The sequence below is a fragment of the Puntigrus tetrazona genome, chromosome 14, assembly GCF_018831695.1.
Source record: "Puntigrus tetrazona isolate hp1 chromosome 14, ASM1883169v1, whole genome shotgun sequence".
NCBI classification, from domain to species: Eukaryota; Metazoa; Chordata; class Actinopteri; order Cypriniformes; family Cyprinidae; genus Puntigrus; species Puntigrus tetrazona.
In genome coordinates, this window is record NC_056712.1 from 23334479 (window position 1) to 23355054 (window position 20576).

Genomic DNA, 20576 nt, shown 5'->3' on the forward strand with positions numbered 1-20576 from the left:
TGAATTGCAAAAAAAAAATGACAGAATGACAGCTATTAAGAATTTTAGTATCAATCACTTATCATTATATCGTTTCTGTCTGTAAGTCTCTCAGTCTCTCTCTATAAGTTTTTCAAACTTTAAATTGACAATTAATTAATTAACTGGCATTAAGTTCTTTCAAAAGTGTGTCAAACAGTATTCAGTTCCAGTGGGATGAAGGAATTTAACTAAAATAGAAACAAACAAACAAGTTCAATGATGATCAAAGGGTTAAATTAAGCTTTCTAAATTCTGAAGGCAAACATTGTCACAGCATCATGATGCAATTGCACTGCAATGACATGCATACAATTATACATACAATTATATGTAACCAAAAGCAATTAGAATAATTATAATAATATGTCTGTATGTTTAGCTTGTCAACGGTTTAACCCGTAATACTAGATTATTTTCCACACGCAGAGCTGGTTTGGATGTGTGTGTGTATGCATGACGAGCTGTTTTGGCTCCCTCTGTCACCTCACTATGTGCTTTTTTGGATGGACAGGCAGAAGGGTGAGGAGGTGCAGAGCTGCACAGATGGAATGCCAGGCTTGGGATGCAGTCCTGAAATCGGAGGGTGTGATGGGTGGAGACGGGGGCTGGAGGGGGGTCAGTGGTTTGTGTCAGACTCATGGCTGGTGGCTGTGGACACAGGGCCTGGACGCTTTTGGCAGTGTGATCTGGATGCTCTCAAAGGCTGAAAAACCACAAATGAAAACAATAAACAATAAACTGGTCTCAGCAGAGCTGTTGCAGAAAGAGCAAATACAGAACAATTCCCAGGAAAGAGATAGAAAGTGCAAGAATACCGTTTCCTAAGTACCATTTATGGCTAAAAGGGATTTTCTTTCTGCAACTGTAGGATGGACTGACCTAGAAGATGACACACACATAAAAAAGTGCCAACACTTTCAATTTGTTAACTTTACTTAAAGGGATAGTTCACGTAAAAATTCTGTCATTATCTACCCGCTTAGATTTCTTTCCAGATCTGTATGTTTTTATGTTTTTCCTGAAAAACACTAGCAAGATGATTTGAAGATGTGTGAAGGCTTAGATATGTTCATCACACAAAGTGATGATGATGCTTCAGAAAACATTATATACAGAAATAGGAAATTATGGAGAGTGAAATATTACAGAATTTTTGGTTGAGCTAACCCTTTAAAACGTAAGGTATATGTGCGTGTGTGTTACACTGGACCACAAAACCAGACAAAAGGGTCAATTGAAAGCTGAAAAAAAAAAGTTTCCACTGATGTGTGGTTTGTTAGAATAGGACAATATTTGTTTCAGTATACAACTATTTGAAAATCTGGAGCGAGTGTACAAAAATTTTGAGAAAATTGCCTTTGAAGCTACCAAAATGATGTCCTTAACAATGCACATTACTATCAAAAAATGTTTTGATATATTTAAGTTAAGAAATTTACAAAATATCTACATGGAACATGGAGAATATGATTTTGATGAATACAGTGTATTTTTTGTTATTGCTACAAATATTCTTTGCTACATGTTTAATAAATGCAGTAAATAGTACATTTATGATAACTGATGCATGCAAGCTAATGAAATATTTTTTTTAATTTCATTGTAAAATGTTCCCAAAATTCCAAAGTGAGAAGATACAAGCAGGGGGTTTGAAAAGGCTAACTGACATGTTTGTCCGTAGCATTTTGTCCCGCTAGTGGCGTTACATCAGCCTTCGCCCTCAGCCAAGTACCACAGATGCCCCAATCCCAGCATGCAGTTCATCAAGCCAGTGCACAGCATGTGTGGAATTCTGGCAGTAGAGCCTAACGTAATAATCAACAAATGTCTCAACCAATCAGACATTTTTGGTCATGTACTGCATACTTTAAGAACTGTTTATTTTACCTAGTCAAAACGATATGTAGTGTCTAAAGTGGCCAGTGTTTACATTGAAAAAAAGAATTGAGAGAGAGAGCATAGCTTGCTACCAAACATACTTCAGCTCTCCACAAACTACAATATTGCGCTTGCTAAGACCGCTGCTGTTCCACTCTTGACAAACAACTGATGGCAGATATGAGAGTCTTATTGATTCAGCCTCGGTTTATTTACTCTGATATGAGAGTCTTATTGATTAACCTCTAAAATGAAGCCACTCGAAAGGCTAGACTTTTCCTCAGCGGATTGTCCTTCAATACTTCACATAAGTATACATGGCGTTACCATTACAGATGATTGGAAATTCCTTCTGATGTCCTGATTGCAATTTTAATAAGAAAGAACAAGTTCGCTTCATATACCTGCTCGCTTCTAAGGAAAGAGCCGAGCAAACATGCGAGAGGTTGCGCAAGTCATGTTTTCGATTGACAGAGAGTGCGTTATTGCCTACCCATGCAGCCAGTCAAGGGGAGGAACGAGGGGTTGGAGGTCAAGAGCAGAAGACAAGGCTTCTCAGAAGGTCTTAAACAATCACATGCTCACGCAAGCATATACTCTCAGGTGTTATGTGAAAGACAGAAGCCTTGAGGATTGGGTTTCCAGAAGGAAATTGATTTGAGGGTTTTCCCGGTATGGGCAAATTTGCTAATCAGCCTTGCAGGTAAACAGTGGGAGAGATTGACAGCCTTTAGCCAGAGAAATATAATCGACGTGGCTTAAAGGCTCAGGCGTCTCAGACATAACAATTTGCAGAGTGCAATGGTGTAAATCACAATTAAATCGGCGGGTATGGAGGGCCTGTGACTTTCGAGGTTAGGGAGCCGAGGCTCACGCCACGAATATATTGATGGGATTTCGCGTACGGGGGCTTTGCTGTGGGGTGGCAGCCGTCTGTTTCCCCTGGCAACATTTGACTTACACAAGACAAGCTAGCAAACTTTGGCAACCGAAAAGTGGCTAATAGCGTGTCTCTGGGCTAGCGTGCAGCTTTCAAGGGCTTTCTGGATTTTGAGAGGTGTACGCCACAGTTTAATCTCCCATCAGAGGTGGCGATTGACTGCAGCTTTACAATGACAACAAAGGCTGAAGGTGGAAATGAAAATGGATTGGCACCACATATGGAACATCAACTGAAAGTGATTAAGGATTTCTGTATTGTGTATTCAGATGTTTTAAGATGCACCTGGCCTGCTGTTGGTCCAGATGTCCGTGGCAAACCTGTGAAAATTCATGCCATTGTTTTATCCAGCACCTGCACGGATGAGTTGCCGAGAGACAGAGTCCTCATAACGATCTTGGCAGAACAATTGCACAATAAAATCTGTTTCCTGTTTCTCTGCTGAACAAAAAGAGAGCAATATTCATTGGGAAAAAAAAGTTTTTTGTTTAATTTCAAACAAAAGCTAATGAAGCCAGGCAAACTGTATTTATTTTTTCTTTAATCGTCTCCCAAGCAGATTTAAAATTCTATTACCCCCGCATTGTCTCCCTTGGTAAGGGATGCAGTAGTTTTGATTGAAAGTTGACCATGGGTCGAGGTGTACTAATAGGCTTTGAAGTGCTGCTGTGTGTAATTGTGTTCCCAACCAAATAAACGGCAGCTAAGTACACATAATTGAATCCACCAACACTTTCAACTCTCTGAATATTTTATTATGGGATCTGAACAAAGTGTGGAGGAGAAGCGGGGGTGAGGGCACCACAGTCAGCTTTTGACTGACACCTTTCCTATTCATCTATTATACAGCTTGTTCCAGTTAAATCGAGGTTCTCATCTCGCTCCAGAATACCAAGTCAGATCTTCTGTCAATTTTTATAATCTTCTTTGGTAATCAAGGCTGATAAGACTGATATGAATACCTACTGGGGGCTCATTAAATTAAGACTAAAACAAGTTCAATCTACATATCACATGCAAAGGGCCCGTCATCTTTGACGTCTGACAGTTGCAGTTTTTATCTGCATAATAAACGCAGCTGCAATCAGTTCAGGCGAGCCTGTGCAAGGGAAATACTGTAGAACTTTTTACTTATCATCACTTCTTAAGATACCTCCCTTGATTAGGCATAATTCAAACAAGGCCTTTATGAGAATTTAAATTTTTTTTTTTATGTGTGTGTGTTTTCATTAGACAACCACACACATATATATATATATATATATATATATATATATATATATATATATATATATATATATATATATATATATATATATATAATTTAGGGCACAAAGTGGTCAAAAAGACAAAAAGTGGTTTTAGTCAAGGTTGTTTTTTATTTTCATATAATTTAACATTATTTGACATACAGTCCAACCAAACAACTTCAGAATTGTAGTAATTAGTAATTAAAAACTCTAATTCGTGCATGAATATACAGAAGATTTCTCACTTTGACACCTCTCAATTTGGCCATTCACCTCTTCTCCTTTTTATCCACCTCACAAAACAGTGTAAAGATGTCTGTTATTTCTGTATGTGAGCAGCACGATGCTTTGATTTATCCATCTCTAGTCTCATGGATAAAGAGCCGAGGTCTGACACCTCCCCTCTGTCTGCTCTCCTCAGTAATGAGCCGGCACTCTTTGTTCAGAAAGAGCACAAGAGAGAGTGGGAGAGGGGTCAAAAAAGTGGAGGAGAGATCAGACCTGAATACAGAGAGAAAAAGAAAAAGATTCTGATGCCATACTGATGCAATGTGTATTTATGAAGCAAAAGAGAAAGACATTGATAAAGACAGCGCAGAGGAGTGTTTGAAGTTATCCCCCAGTGGTTCAAGTAGGAGAGGCATGATCGGCTATTGAATGAAATAATAAAAACCAGGTTCACAGTTAGAGTCATTTTTGCCACAGATGTGTAATATGCCTTTGAGTCACAAGCTAACAGAAATTTCTATACAAGCTATCCATTGCTCTTTGTCAGTGAAAAAGATAAAAGTGTTTGTATTGGAAGACAGCTGTTATTTACTTTGTTGGTATTTGTGGTGTAATCGATGTTCTACATTGGCTATTGCTGTTTGTCAAAAGTATGGTTTACCCGAAAGAATGTTCTGTCATCATATACTCTCTGTTACGGCTGTCCCAAACCCAAAGTCTAACTCATGATCCATAAGAATATTTTAAACCCAAAAATTAAAATTCTGGAATTAATCGCTTACCCGTATGTTGCTGCAATCCCTTAGACTTTTGTTCATCCTTGGAAAACAATTTAATGCACATAGGAAAGCGCATGGGAAAGAGCAAAATACAAAATACCAGTCGCAAATGACAAGTACAAAACAAGGATTTGTAAAGAAAAATGTCAGAGGATTTTGATATAAGCCAAGAAGACGGTTTTCATTTGCAGTAAACAAAACTTGATTCTCGTGAGACTAGAATATTCTCACTGGAGATTACCGATGGAATGTCACTCTCTTGTAAACGTGCATACGTCGGTTTTAAATATGGATATTTTTCTTACAGACATAACTTTGCACCAGAAGGCCTATATTAACCCCTGGAGTCTTGAGTACTTTTTTTTGTCATGGATGGATGCACTTCAAAATCTTGGCCACCATTCACTGCTATTATAAAGCTTAGAAGAGCCGGGACATTTTTAGTATAACTCCAAGTGAAATAAAAAAATCAAATACAGCTATTTTGGGTCAACAATCCTTTTAAATACTTAAATATATGCAAATAGTCTATGTTGTTGAAATATATTCACTAACTTGTATCGCTCAGACAAATTACACTTAATACAAATAGCATATTTAGCATCAGCGATTAGTGTTTAACATTGTTTGGTAAATACGTAAATGGACACAATGACATTTTTTTACATGGGTTGTCTTTCAGAGCGCAGAAACAAACCTTTGTTAATTCAGTGGGCTCACTTTTTCCGCATTAGAAATGTAAATTTTTTTCCTCCCCTGATTTTTAAAGACAATCTGACACTTTTCAACAAGAGAAATAACACCGTGGAAACGTTCTCTGTGATTTTCCGCCTGAGTGACTTCAATGACGATTAAGAGCTGATGTTTTTTGGAAGGGGGTGATCATGTTCTGCGCAAGCTGTTGACAGGTGATGTATTTTGGGGAAGATTATGTCCTCTGGCACCGGGATAATCTTGTATTAGAGGTGATTAAACTCACAGGGGTCCTCTTTCTTCTCCTTGCAGGTGCCCCTGTCATGCCTGATGGGTTTCTGTATAAAATGCGGCAAGCCAGCAGGTCTCGGCTGTCGGTCCATTTCGCCGGCACAAAACCGGGTAGGGAGGTGGTCCTTTCTCTAGGCATATGAGCATAAATGACATTACCAGGGTGTGATGACAGCCCACAGTCACTAAAATGTTTGGGAGTCTGTTTCTGGTTTCGGGATAAATATGTTGTCTTATTTACATTTTCTCACTTCACACTCCGGTTCTTCAATTTATTTTCAGCGCCTTGATCAGTCATTCACAGATTCGAAAGCAGCAGTTGATATTGTGACATACTGTGAGGCCTTGTAGAGAAGAGTGCCAAATGATCATGTAGACAAGCAGCAAACATCTAAAAGAAAAACAACAGCGCCACTCTCACGCCCTGCTAAATTTCCCAACTTCTCTGGGGGAAAAAACACAGCAGGATTGTCAAGGTCACCATTCAGAGTAAATGTAAAGGGAAAACATTTTTAGTCCTCAATGAGACCACGATCATGACCTTATGAAAATTAAGTCTGACCTGTCAGAAATATTCCAAAGAAACAACCTGCGATTTCAGATGTCCACTTGACCTTTGTCCTTTAGCTGTACAGGCACCTTGTGTGCAGCTGGCGTGTTTGACTCTTTTTTTTATTTTCTGACTTTGTTTTGCATTCACGCTGTTTCCTGATCACTATTGTTTAACAGATGTATGCTGAATTCCATATTATCCGATTGCCTAACCACTCTTCCCATAACACACACAAACACATTCTCAGACACTGTTGAACTTTCCAGGAGTGTCACCTTTTGGAGTTCTGAAAGGCACCCCTGTAGCCTGTGACAAAACAAATTTAAATCAGGACAGATGGAATTTGTTTCTCTCTCTCTCTCTCTCTCTTGTTTTTTTTTTTCGGTTGCTTTTCTTCCTTTCTTCCTCATAGCTCCCCCCTTTTTGATCCGTTTGTTATGCATGTGGGAGGTTGTGTCTGTTGGCATGAAGACAAAAGTACCAGAAGTTTCCATTTTAATATGCCACAAATAAAGGGCATCACAAGTGCCCACATGGGCACTCAGTATGAATAGAACATGAAGTTTTAGCATGTTATTGCAGTAGAGAGGATGCTTAAACTCCTTTTTATATGGAAAGACCTTCACAGCTGACAAACCGGTGAAGTGTCACTCATAAAAACAGGCAGGTGTGATTTGATTTTGTGCGTTGAGTTTTAACACAGAGAGCTTTTTGACTGTAATTGTCCATATATACAGTTTTTAATCGGTCTGCAAAAAAAATCAGCTCTGGAAACTAACTTTCTCTCTAAAGAAATTTGTTCTGCATTTTATGCTAAATCAAACTACTATTGAATTGTGGCATGGACAAGCAAGATGATAAAGCACTGAACACATTTTGCTTTCAACCTAATTATATTTATAATTTAATAAAATGTAACTCAGTCCAAAACACTATGTGGTTTAGCTTAGTGGTAAAAATGTGGGTTATGTGGCTTTTAGTCCATGTCTGTTAAGTCTGACTATATGTTATGACTATATGTTATGTTTACTCTTAAAAGTGGCACCTTAACTTTAAACAAAAGTGCACTTTTAAATTTTGCAATCCTTTGTTTACTGTATTTTTTTTCTTTATATCGAAAATATCCTTTAAATATTTCATGTTATATGAATTATGATTTTTTAAATGTATTTATTTTAATATTACGGTTATGCTATGCATATTTGATTACTCGCCTATGTATTAAATGCGTTTGAGCTAGTTATTTAACCTGGTACTAAATCACTTCAATTTGCTGGTTAATTTACCATTCAGTTTATGCGGCTCAAGCAGGTCAGTCCCTGGCTTTATTGACTATGATTTAATTATTTTAAATGGTCCTATTATTTCTATTTTCCCCTCTTTAACAGCATGCAGTCTATTTTGCAGTTTTATTTTTTTTCTTGACATATTTTAATCTATGTGAAATTTCTACAGATTAATTTCCCCAGTTTTATCGTAATTTACTTTACATGCAACGTGTCTTAGTAAAAAGTAATGTAAATAAATTGCAATAAACAAAACACCGTAGAAACATAAATTCTTTCTCATTTGCAGAGTTGAACCCATTTGGTCTATTCCTTTAGCGATCATCATCATGTCCTTGAGCAAAACACTTCCCTTCAGATTGCTCCGGGGGGCTGTTTCTGTAGCTTAACATGGCGATGTTATGGAAGCAAATCCCACCAGATAACAAATAAAGAATACCAAGGCTGTATTCACTGAGTCATATGTATTCTTCAGGATAAGCATCTCACATATAAAAGGACTGCTGGTCAAGGACAAAAGTACTCTTTCCAATCAAGAACCAAGCGCACTTTATTGTAATCTCTCTCCTTTTTAAAGGACCACAATATGTTCCTTTATTCAAGCAATATTAATAAGGAAAATTCTTTTTAAATTCCTTTTAAGAGCTTCAATGCCCAGCACGCATAAGTAATAGTTCTCGGGAACAGGATAACGACAGAGAAAAAAGGAAAAGCTGTGGGTCGTGCTCCAGGCTTGCTAACGGAAATACTAATCTCAGTCTTCTAGGCCTTCTGTCATGGACATTGAATTATAAGTTGTAGTTCTGCAGCCATAATTCTAGAATGAAGTCTGGACACAAAGCAATATCACCCTGGGATAGAAAGGAGTTGAAGCTCCACTCTGTCCATATTTCTAACAGAAGCAAATCCTGCACCACACATCTCACCAGCCTTTAATATCCATATCTCGAAACATACTCCTCTAGCGAGCAGGTCTTTGTATGTTTTAATACATTTTACCCTTTGAGGCAAAGAAGATTTTTTTTCGGGGGAGAAATGGGCAATAAAAAAAGATGCATCTGTGTCCGCCTGCTCTGTAGTGTGAGATTTGCATGAGGTCGCCTCAGTTAAAACGATTCGGCGATGTGATTTCTTCGAATGAAATGAAAGACTTGTATTCAAATCATTCTGTCTTCTCACCTTCAGGCAAGGGCTTGTCCCAGTTTGGTTGTGCCTTGATTCCAGGCAGATCATCTAGAAATTGAGGCTATTTAATTATTAGCTTATTGAAACCTTACTCTGACGCCAGCGCAAATGGGAAATTCTCTGCTTCTTTCCACATGACAGACCTCTGTTCGGGCTAATAATATATGCTCACATAAATATGCATGATCACATTCTGATTGGACAATTAGCCTCTTTCAATCAGGGGAAATGCCAAGTAATGATTTTGATATGTGCAAGTGATTCTGAAACCGACGCCAGCGCGTCCATTGAGATGGCTCTCTCTTTCCCCGCTCGAAAAAGTCAGCCTGTGCAGTCCATTACAAACACTGTTAAACTCAACAAGAGGAAATATATTCATGAGAAACCAAATAAAGAAGCAAAATATCAAAAAAATTTGCAAGCGCAATCACGTTCCCGGGATAATGATGGGCGATGCACCTCATTACGACATCTTAGATATCCGCGATTCCTGCACCTCTGCCTAAACTCTGCTCCTTCTCATTTCCGTTCCTGTCTTTTAATCCTATCTCTCCATTTTCTGCAAATGGGCCGAGCTAATAGACTTTTGGGGCCATAACTCTGTCTCACTCTTCAGTGCCACTGATGATAATCTTGTTCTACACGGAATTTATTGCACATCTGGTTGCGAAAACACCCAATTAGAGCCCTTCTCTTCTGCATGCAGTCAAATGAGAGAGCGCACTGAACCAAAACACAACATATGGCGTGTATGTATGTGTGTGAGTGTGTTTCTATCTGTTTATCAATGGTACACACAGACACCAGCTGTCTGTCAAGCTTAAACTTGATCAAGCAGATGTGGTTTCTTCTCAATGCTCAGCAGGGTTATATATATATATATTTTTATTATTATATATAGCCCATTTTAGAATGTTTATTAGAATATATCCTTACTGGTTGAAAGCAGAAATCTTTTTATGTATTTTGGCCGTTCATTCACTTGGCAACAGCGATCAGGGGGCCTACAACTGCACATTTCTGAAACAGGGTTTCAAAGCGCACTTATCATCTCTGTGTACACTACGAAAAATCTAAGGGTCAGTTTTACTAAACAGGGCAAATTAGCGCATGAGCGCATTTCCAAAACAGTGTTGATGGCCCTGAAAATATCGGGGGGTGATTTACTAATAACATTCAAACACAGAAGCAACATCTCATTTACATATCTAATATACCAAGCACAGCAATTTTATTATCACTAATAAAGAATGAAGAAGTCACTACTTTATTCTAAATAATGGTTCAAATACCAGTAATTACACAAGTGCAAATGTTAGTAGCCTATATCTTGTTGCATGATTCATTTGAATACTCTTCTGTCATAAATTGTGTGTTTGGGAAAGGGAAACAAATGCATATTTATTAGGGTCAGATGCAAAAATAACTATATCCACACCTTTCAGTGCTAATTCTTCACTGCGTCTTAAGTAAAACATGACAGTACTATTTGAAAGGGGTCATCTGATGCCCATTTTACACATTAGTATATGATAGTATGCTTTGGTTGAAATTTCTTAATGGTAAAAAATACCTTCTTTACCCTGTTCTTTACCATTGTAGTCCATGTCGCTTTAAATGCTAATGAGCTCGGCTGACCCCACCCCTCTCTTCTGTGGAGTGACAAGCAAACTGATAAGCAGCGACAAGCATATATATATAGTCACTACTTTTGTAGATGATTCAAATGAGATCGGGGGTCTATGCATTTCCTTCAAAATGAAACTAATGCTAAACCTCTATGTCTTCAACTGCTCAGATGTTGGGAGTAAATATTGACTTCTGTATTCATTATTACATCTAACAACGAAACACCTCAATAGCTCAATCAGAAACATCTTGTCTCTCCCTTGCATTGGGGTCGAAACAATACAGCCTCGTCAATCAACTATGTAATTCTGCCAGAAATCTCACAACAAAAACAAAATAAACACATTGGGTGGATTTGTATCACTATAAAACGGATGTGTACAAACACTTCAAATTCATGTTCAAAAAACTTATTAAGAGAATTTTGCATCTGATGACTTCTTTAATGCCAAAAGACAGGTTGCACTGAAAGCTGTTAGAAATTACCTAAAAACTGTGCACAAGTGCTTTCATTGTCATACATTTTTTTATTAGATCAATATGAATAGGGATTGTTATGATAAAATTCTTGGTTGATTAGAACACACGTCTAATATTAAAATATAGTCTTTTTCCCAGCAATTAACCTTCACAGACATAACTAACTGTGTTTATGTAACCTGTGTGTTTTTAACAAAGGAGCACAAAAGGCACGAAAGAGAACATGGAAGGTTTAGTTTAGTACTCACTTGCTGTGTGACAGCCACTATCTCTGATTGTGCTTCGAATGCGTGTGCTCAGAAAACCATACATCACAGCCCTATTTTGGAAAAGGGGATGGGGAGCAGCAACTCATCTGCATTTAAAGAGACATGCACAAAAACAGCCTGTTTCTGCTCAAATTCAAAAATAGTGGTATGCACAGGCTTTAAACTGAAGTTCGAACCCAACCAAAAACGTTTTTCCCCACCACAACAAATAGCTAATATAAAAATCATCACATTTCATCATCACATGCAATGGTCATTAAACAAATACAGAAACAGACTGATCAAGGCTTGGCGAGTTCACAAGGCAAAAAACTTACCAACTATGAAAGTTTATGAAAATTAGGAGCAGCAGTCATGAATTCTGCAGAGGTTTTGAATGGTTGCATATGAGAAGATAATTCTTCCGTTTTACTATTTTATTGCAGCCTTTGATGCCTGTGCAGTAATGTATGTGCCTCTACAGAGCGCAATATATTAAAATATAAATATAGTTAAATATAAAAATAGAATTATAGTTTTAGTTTATCTACAAACCAGACATTCTAGATATTCATTAAACATTAACCCCATCCTGACCCAAAAGCAAAAGAGGCATTTTCAAAATATTCCTTATATGGGGGTATTTCGAGCTAAAACGTCACAGACACATTCTGGAGACACCTGAGAAGAAGCATAATAGGTCTCCTTTAAAATCTGATTGCTCACAATTTAGTAATACCAAAATAAACATTGCATACTATGTGCTGAAAATGTCTGAACGCTTAATGAAATTTATGTGAATTGGCGTTTACAAACTGTTGTTGCATTCAAAACTGTAGTTTTTTTCCCTTCCCCAGATATGAGTAAACCTGTCGGATTGTACTTAGCTATTGGCTCATTATCATTCACAGTAGAGAAAGCCATTTCATCTCCAAATCTAAATGGTGATCAACCTGTCAATTACTGCACACCTCTCAGACTGTGTGCATATGTTTTTGGAGAGACAGACAGGAGCGTTTAAAACAGACGGAGCGGAAACATATGGAAGGAGAGCTACCATTAGTCATTATATGAACGTAAGAATGAGCTGAATGTGCTTTTATTTTTTTTCACATAAATACAATCTGAGCTTTAGATGCATATTCAAGGTGTGCAGCTGTTTCTGTCATATGGCTATTCCAAATTTAATCTGATCTGCTCAGCTACTATCGCACGCTTTTAACAGGAGTGATGTGCAAGGATGAGATCAGATTTCACAGCTGATATATATATATATATATATATATATATATATATATATATATATATATATATATAAAAACATATGGTGTATGTTTCTGTATTTTCTATATTTCTGTATCTGTAAATAAATAAAGAAATAAAAATGACTAGCTATTTTGAAGTGAAAATTGTATCATCACCGCACTATATTATGTTTTTAAATCTTTTCTTTTAAATCGAACTGGTGTTGTTCATCCCCTCCTTAGTGTCATTTCTCAAGTTTGCTTGTACTGCATTAAAACCCACTCCCGTCACTTTAATACAATATTTGATGTGGTTTTGTATATTTAAGAGAACCACATGATTTGAGCCTCTGCTGTGTTGTTGTGAATGGCAGGCTGTTCCCCATGAGCATTTCACATGGAAGAAAGGGGAGCTAACAGAGACACCTCTCCATTCCCAGAGTCCCTTGATCCCCCTGTCCCAGTCCTGTTTAGTGTTCAGACAGAGGCCTGCAGGGTATTATGTCAGGATTACGCATTTCTGCTGTTAATCAGAGGGCTGCAGGAGGGATTCTCAATACACATATGTGCATAGGCACACACAATGCTGTTTGCATATTAAAATACAATACGCATGGCCATATGCTAACCGGATACAGTATGTATTTAATCACAACAGCGTACTACCAAATAATCTAAAGGCTTAATTTAAACATGAGTAATTAATCTTTCAACAATTTTACTTGATTGTATCGGACGTATAGTAGTGGAGGAACGTTCTGAATTAGCACAAAGGTGATGTATTGTGTTTTTTGCCAGTATCAGTTTCCCTTTTTTTGTTTTTACATTTGAATAACAGATGTCTCTGCTAGATTTGAAGTAAATTAAAGATGTAATTTTATATTTTCACTATAGTGTTATAATCACTGGACATAATTGTGTGTCATTAGCTCATTTTAATTTACATGTACAGGCATGACTTCAGAAGAAAATTACTTTCTTTTTTTATTTGAATTAACATGAAGTCCATTAGCTATGTATATGAAAAAAAAGTTCAATAGATGAACTGAACAACAAAAGATTGTGAACTGCCACAAAAACTGTAACCGTAAAGTTAATTGGATGTTCATTGTACTATAAAGCTCACCCATTTTCTCCATTTTGATCACACTGTTGCTAAATGTGAAGATTGTATAAGATCTTTATGTGCTAAAGGAAATGAGGACATAATCCACAAAAACATTCTCATATTGAATGCCAAATTTCAGTAACAGTAATGTTAATGAAATGCCCCCCTTAATCACTTATTATTCAGAATGAGAAATCGGACTTATGTTTTATTCCGCAGGGATCATTAAATGCAATAAATAATTCAGTGAGTCTGCTGAGAAGTCCTTTAATTCTCTTTAATTGATTCAAATGGATCTGAAATGAGTTCAGAGACTTTTAAGAGCGTGCTTCGCGTTTCAGAGAGACAGAGGTGTTTATTACCATTATCGCCAATATATTATTTACTATTATTTTGCTGATTACTGTCATTTTGCATGATCAGGTCTGTGTGATTTCAGCCAGATCATTTCAGTTAAAATAAGCTGAGATGATTTTCCATTCTCATTTAGCTGCTCTTTCTGCTATTTTCATTTATTTTTGAGAGTGTGCGATCAGTACTAGTGATGTTTTACTTGTTATAAAAACAGCACCAAATATATAAAAAAAAAAGCATTATAAATATGGAAAATTAGAAATGCATCATTTAAATGTTTGACAAATATTTTCACTCTTACATATTCTGTACTTTGCAAATATCTCACCAACATCAAATAATTGTTTTATTAGCCTTTTTTGTATTATAATATGTATAAAATTAAAATAAAAAGAATAAGAAAGAATTTAAATCACGCATAAAAGAGAGGCTGAGATCTTTAAAAAAAAAGTAGTTTTAATTGAGGAATCTCAAATGCAAGAGGAATCAGATGAATAACAAAAAGACACAGCGAATCTGTAGGGGACTGGAATCAAGGGCACCTCAAAGCTTTTGATCACTAGCATCTTTTAGAGCGTGAGTGATGCAGGACACAAGTAGAAGAAACAGAAACATGATGAAAAATTTCATATGCTTCTTTCAGTTAGAGAACATGTGTGTTTGTACGGCACGATTGTGCATCAGTCCCTAAAGTTTTTTAGTTTATTTATTTTTTACTTCATTTTGCTTTCATCTGACAATGATTTGCATTTAAACTACTTCATTAGGTATGCTCTGGTGTTCACTGACATACTAAAGCTTATCGTATTAAGATTAGATAAATAACTGAATAAGTAAAGCTGACTGGAATACAAAACATTTCAGAGTTCAGCTGAGCAGCTGAGCTCGTTGGCCTCAAACGACATTCGATTATACCCTAAAATTGTTAAATGCAGTTAATTTCATAGATCCAGAACGCACTGAATATGAATGCATATATTTATTCCAAGCTGACATGAAATATATACAAAAGAATTATGCAGATTTCCAAATTGCATCCCTTACCATGCATTTTCATGAATTATGAATAAAATGAAATATTTCGACTAATTTGATAACGCCCTCAGCTCTCTTTGACGTCTTACCAAAGTCATTCTGGAAAATTCCACAGATTTCAACCCGAAATCCCTGTGGAAAGCGTTACACATTCCATCAGAGATTCTCCTGCAGGAAACCATGAGTTGAATGGCTGATTAGAAAGTAGGTGGGGCTTGGATTAACGCTCGTAGAAGGTGAGCAGCACTTTACTAACATCTTTTATTACTCCTTTGTATGTGAACGCATTCATGAATATGCATCCTCATGAGCTAATTAAGATGACTACCTAGGATACATTAGGGGAGGGTCAGAATTTGTAATGCCAGGTGTTGACGATGACTTCCTGTTTGGACCGTTGGGACTTCCCGTTGCCACATTCACCGTGGCTTCAAAGCTGATTGCAAAGAAAATCCCAGAGGAGTTAAATCTACAGACAAGCCAAACGTGACTTTATTAACAAGAAAGTTCTGCTCTTGTTTCTGTTGCGTTAGAGAGCATATGGTGGAGGCCATAGGCCAATGTTCTGTACTGAATGCATGTGTGTATAGATCCTATTCATTTAGTGTGATTTTTTTTTTCTTTTTTTTTTTATAACAACAAAAACTCAACATATAATAAGAAATCAGTAATAGTCATAAAAAAGCTCCTTCTTTGTTCATCTAATCTTAATGGCAGACTTTATAAACCTTTTTTCTCTCTCTTGAGCTGATGTTTTTAATGCCTTTGATCTACTTAAATGTTGCATTTGCTATTTTAATCGTCTTTAACCCTTATATGATGTGGTAATTAGAGGTCTCTGAAACAAAGAAATTTCACTGTAACACATAAAAGAGCAGGTGCTAAGCAGACCCAATGAAGATATTACCATGGAAATATAATTTCCGCTAATACAGTCCTTCCAGCCATACTATAACGACACAATATTAGCATAAAAAGTCATTTGCATTCAAAAAAATCCCTTTATGATTGGTACTAAGATGATGCAATTAGAGTCTTGTTCGTTCAAACAAATGCTTGTCATTCTAAAAACCCTTGTGCCGCTTTTAATCCATGTCCACGATAGCCTGTATTTAACATCTCCGGTATTCATTAAGGTAGATGTTTCAGTAATGGTCACTGAACAAATGTCCTTGCTGTGCTCAAGGCATAATGTAAAATTAATTAGGAAAAGTGTGATTATGTTTCCTGATCACTTTTTTTCCCATTACATACTCTTGATTTAGATCTTGCTATAGTTTCTTTTTTTTTTTTTTTTTTTTTTGCCGTGCAGCATCAATTAAATTTCATCTTTCGTTTCTGCTGATTGGCTCACCTGTCGACAAGGTCAGATTTCTGAGATGTAAAAAAAAAAAAAAAGATCCTCGTGGCTGGTAATCCAATTAGCAGATATCTGGAATACAGCAGGTGTCCCAGACCAGAGTACGCGTACGTCACGCACTATACATCCTTCTTGCGTATGCTGCGATTCTAAAATGAGAAAGAACATTTTTAAAGAATAGAATCTCACATGTACATGAGCTGTGTGAGTTTTCAGTGCCTGTTATTAACCTCATGAAGCTTCCGAGGTCAGTTTGTACTAATGAACGTGGCACCAGAGCAACACTTTGCCTGTGTGTAATCACTGAATGTTTTCAAGCCTGACCTCTCTTCTATCCTTTTAACCAACAAATAAAGCATCAAATTGATGCCTTTGTTCGCATTGATTGCATTAAAACCATTATCAGAATTAAGGAAACACACATGCACGCACAAACGTGGTTCAAAGAGAGATTTCTCCACTTGAATGCGGGCCACGATTGAAGTGTTCGTTTGAGCGCCTTCTGCAAACTCATTTCGTTTGATGGATATCGGCAAAGTTGATTCTGCCCACTTATTCCTTTTGAGTTAGGAGGGATGGCGGAAGGGAGTGTGTGAGGAAGTGTAGCTATAACGCGGTGGCTTGTTTCGCTAATAGCCTCCTGTAATTTAAACCCTGAACCTGACAACAGTCTTTGTTATAGACTGGACCTCAATCACTCCTGCGTACTCTCACTCCAAAGAGCTTCACGTCCATTCATCATATTGCTTTGAGTGAGCTAGATCAGATTGTATATTCCATTAGGGTAATTCACCAGACGTGTACTGTTGCGTGTGTATGTATGTGTGTATGTGCTAACCTGGATTGATTCCCCTGCATAAAGACCCTATGTAACACTTTTACCAATCAGAAGGGCTCTTCATCACTCGACAAATTTAAGCTAAAAGGTAAGTAACATCTGTTGCATTTTATATATATAAAATTTGCTGTCACGATTAATCACAATGAAAATATATTTTGTTTATTATGTATATATTTAAGATAAATACTTCGTTTTGATTATATATAATATAAATTATTTGAATATAGATATACTATATGTGTGTGCATTTATATAAGCATAATAAATATAAACAGATATATTGTTTAAATAGAAAAACATATTTTTGGATGTGATTACTCACAATTAATATTTATTAAATTCTGATTACTAATTATATGTGCTTGCAAGAATAATGTAAAGTATAAATGGCAAAACAAGAAAATTTCATTTTAAACCAGTTTCTTTCCACCATAATGATGCAGGTGGTCAAAGAAAAAAGACACAGAACACCATACTTAAACCTTAAATAATGCATCAAACACTCATTAAACAAAAGAAGATGTAACATAAAACCCAAATGTACATAAAGAGAAAACTGTCAGGAAACATGATTATTCAATGTGACGTGTCACACAGTTTAAATTATACAATGACTTGCTCTATTTCACTTCTAAAAATTTTACAATTTACAGAATTTTTCTGTAAAATATACCCGATGGCTCAAAGAATTAGCACAAAGCTGAAGCTTAAAAATAACTATCAGCACAATTTAATTCCGACTCTGTTCAAGCAAAGCACTTGAAATTAGAATTTCATTATTATGTTTCACACAGCAGTAAAGAGCCCTCATGAATCGCTGCTCGAGTTGTGGCCATTGAAAGGTACAGTACCATAGCAGTGTAATGTACTGTATGAAGTTAGAGAGGTTAAAAAATTGCCGTTTTGGAGACGTGGGTTAATTTCAAATGTAATAAGAGAGAATACAGCTTCTGGCCGTAGGGTCTGTGTAGCATGAACTTTAGAGGAAGCTGATCTGCCAGTCCAATGCACCAGGGGATAAATTAAAGTCTTCACTACCAGCTCATACTAATGCTGGAGCTCTGTCTGGAGAAGAGCCTAGTCTCATAATTAACACTGTGATTCAGAGAGCTCCAGACACACACAGCCTTCACAAACCCGCCCTGAATAAATACATATATCAAATCAACCCATTTAAAATCGACAGCCCAATGATGTTTAGGTGAGAGACGCAATGAATGAAGCTACCGGCCAAAATGGTTATGAAACATGATAAAAGGGGATTTTAAATTTCAGAAATGTGCTTTCGGTGAGGCTTTCTGACTGATGTAATTATACTAGCTATAGTCCGTATTAGTCAGTAATCTGATTTGTGAATTTATTTGACACCGTAATAAGATATTCCTCCGAGACCGAATCTTCTGCTACATTAAAATGTTAGGTTTATTTCGGGAGATTCTCTAACACGTTTTGTTGACAGAGACAATAGAGAGCTAATAAAAAAAAAAAAATTATAGATGAGAGGAAAAGGTGGAAGTGGGATCAACGTGGAACAAATTCAAACCTGGATGTGTTTTATGAGATGGCTAATTCGTACGACTTCATTCGTCTGATTTGTAAACCCCAGTGATGGGTAGGTTTAGGGGCGGGGTTAGCTGTAGGCATTTGTACAAATTCGCACGAATTGCGCAACTCATAAAATCTTTATAATTTGGCAAAAATTGTGTGAATTTGTACGAGCGAGGAACTAGCCCCCTTGTAAAATATGCACGAAATCCTTTGAGACGTTTGTGTGAAGTGTTTGTCTCGCTAAAGGTCACAGTTCTGGACAGTATATAATGATAAAATTGATAAACAATGTATGACATTTCTGATAAATAAATTATAATGATATAAATAACATAAATGAACCGTGACACTAAAGACTGGAGTAATGGCTGCTGAAAATTCAGCTTCATAAATATTTAAATATTTACATATAAAACTGCTTTTTTTTTGTTAATTAATAAATTCCTTCTTAGCAGCAAAGTTCTTATGTAAAAATGTTTTTTTCTTCTGTGTGGTAACCATCTCAATGTGTTGGCAGTCTTCTTCTGTGAACAGCTTTTGCGAGTCACACCAGCCCTTTTCCTCCAATTTCACAGCAGTTTTACCCCAGGATAAATAATGCCCTGTTTTCAGTGAAAAAAAAAAATCACATTATGATTCATCAGTCCAACGTTTTTTGATTAAAACTCCCTCAAAAACGTTTCTATTCGCCTCGTTCTCTCGCCAACCCCCTGCCTCTCTTATTTATTCCATAGCTGGTGAGTGCTAACTTTTTTTCTTTTTTCCCTCACTGCTTTTTCTTGGCATAATTTGATTGTGTGAAATGACCATGAAAAAACTATTACAACAGGTCCTTAGCTGTGACGAACACAAACAGGCGACGGGGCTTGTTTACAGAAGGCCTGACGGTAATGGCTTTTTCCTGAGGTGTTGAAAAGAGAGCACACGCAGCCAGTGGTTGGACGGAAATTTCAAAGAGCACCAAGTTGGCTTTCAGAGAGCTTCCCTGAACACACACACACACACACACACACACACACACAAACAGAGAAGTGGCAGGAGAAGATAAGGGCACAGATGTCTCTATCACCATTTGATTTGTGAATCTTGAAACTTCTAAACATGAAAGTCTTGCGGAAAGAAATTATGTTCAAATTCCTTTTTGGGGGGTGAGGACTTTGTAACTTTCAATAATTTTAGTACTTTGAATGTCTTTTAGATTATCAGATATGACTTTTTAGAGCTTTGAAAGCTTTTTTTAATGCCCTTTGTCTGTTAAGTGTCTTTAATGACTGATGAAACATCTCTTCGCAAGGACGCAAGGTTGCAACATTTTGTATTTTATTTCTATTTAAAGTTAAAGATATGTAAAATTAACCAGAAGACATGATTTCATTGGCTTCTTATTTACATTATTTTTTTACATTTACATTCAATACTGGTGTCAGAAGATTAAAATAATTACATTTTTATTTAAGGTATTTTTTTTCAATTTCATAGGTAGTCTCTTATGTTCACCAAAATATAATTATTATTAATATTATTATAAGGATGATTTCCGAAGGATCTTGTTAACTGTTGAAAAGTCAGCTTTGCCTTTACAGAAATAAATTATATATGTGAAAATATTTAGTAGATTCTAGTGT

General features: G+C 36.5%; 1 long non-coding RNA gene across 2 annotated transcripts in view; it reads left to right on the forward strand.

Moving 5' to 3' along the window:
* Positions 1 to 20576, forward strand: part of LOC122357577 — a 91394-nt gene that overhangs the window by 67180 nt on the left and 3638 nt on the right. For both annotated transcript variants that reach the window (XR_006252498.1, XR_006252497.1), the window contains exon 3: positions 6102 to 6191. This is a non-coding gene — a long non-coding RNA (uncharacterized LOC122357577). The remainder of the gene's footprint in view (positions 1 to 6101; positions 6192 to 20576) is intronic.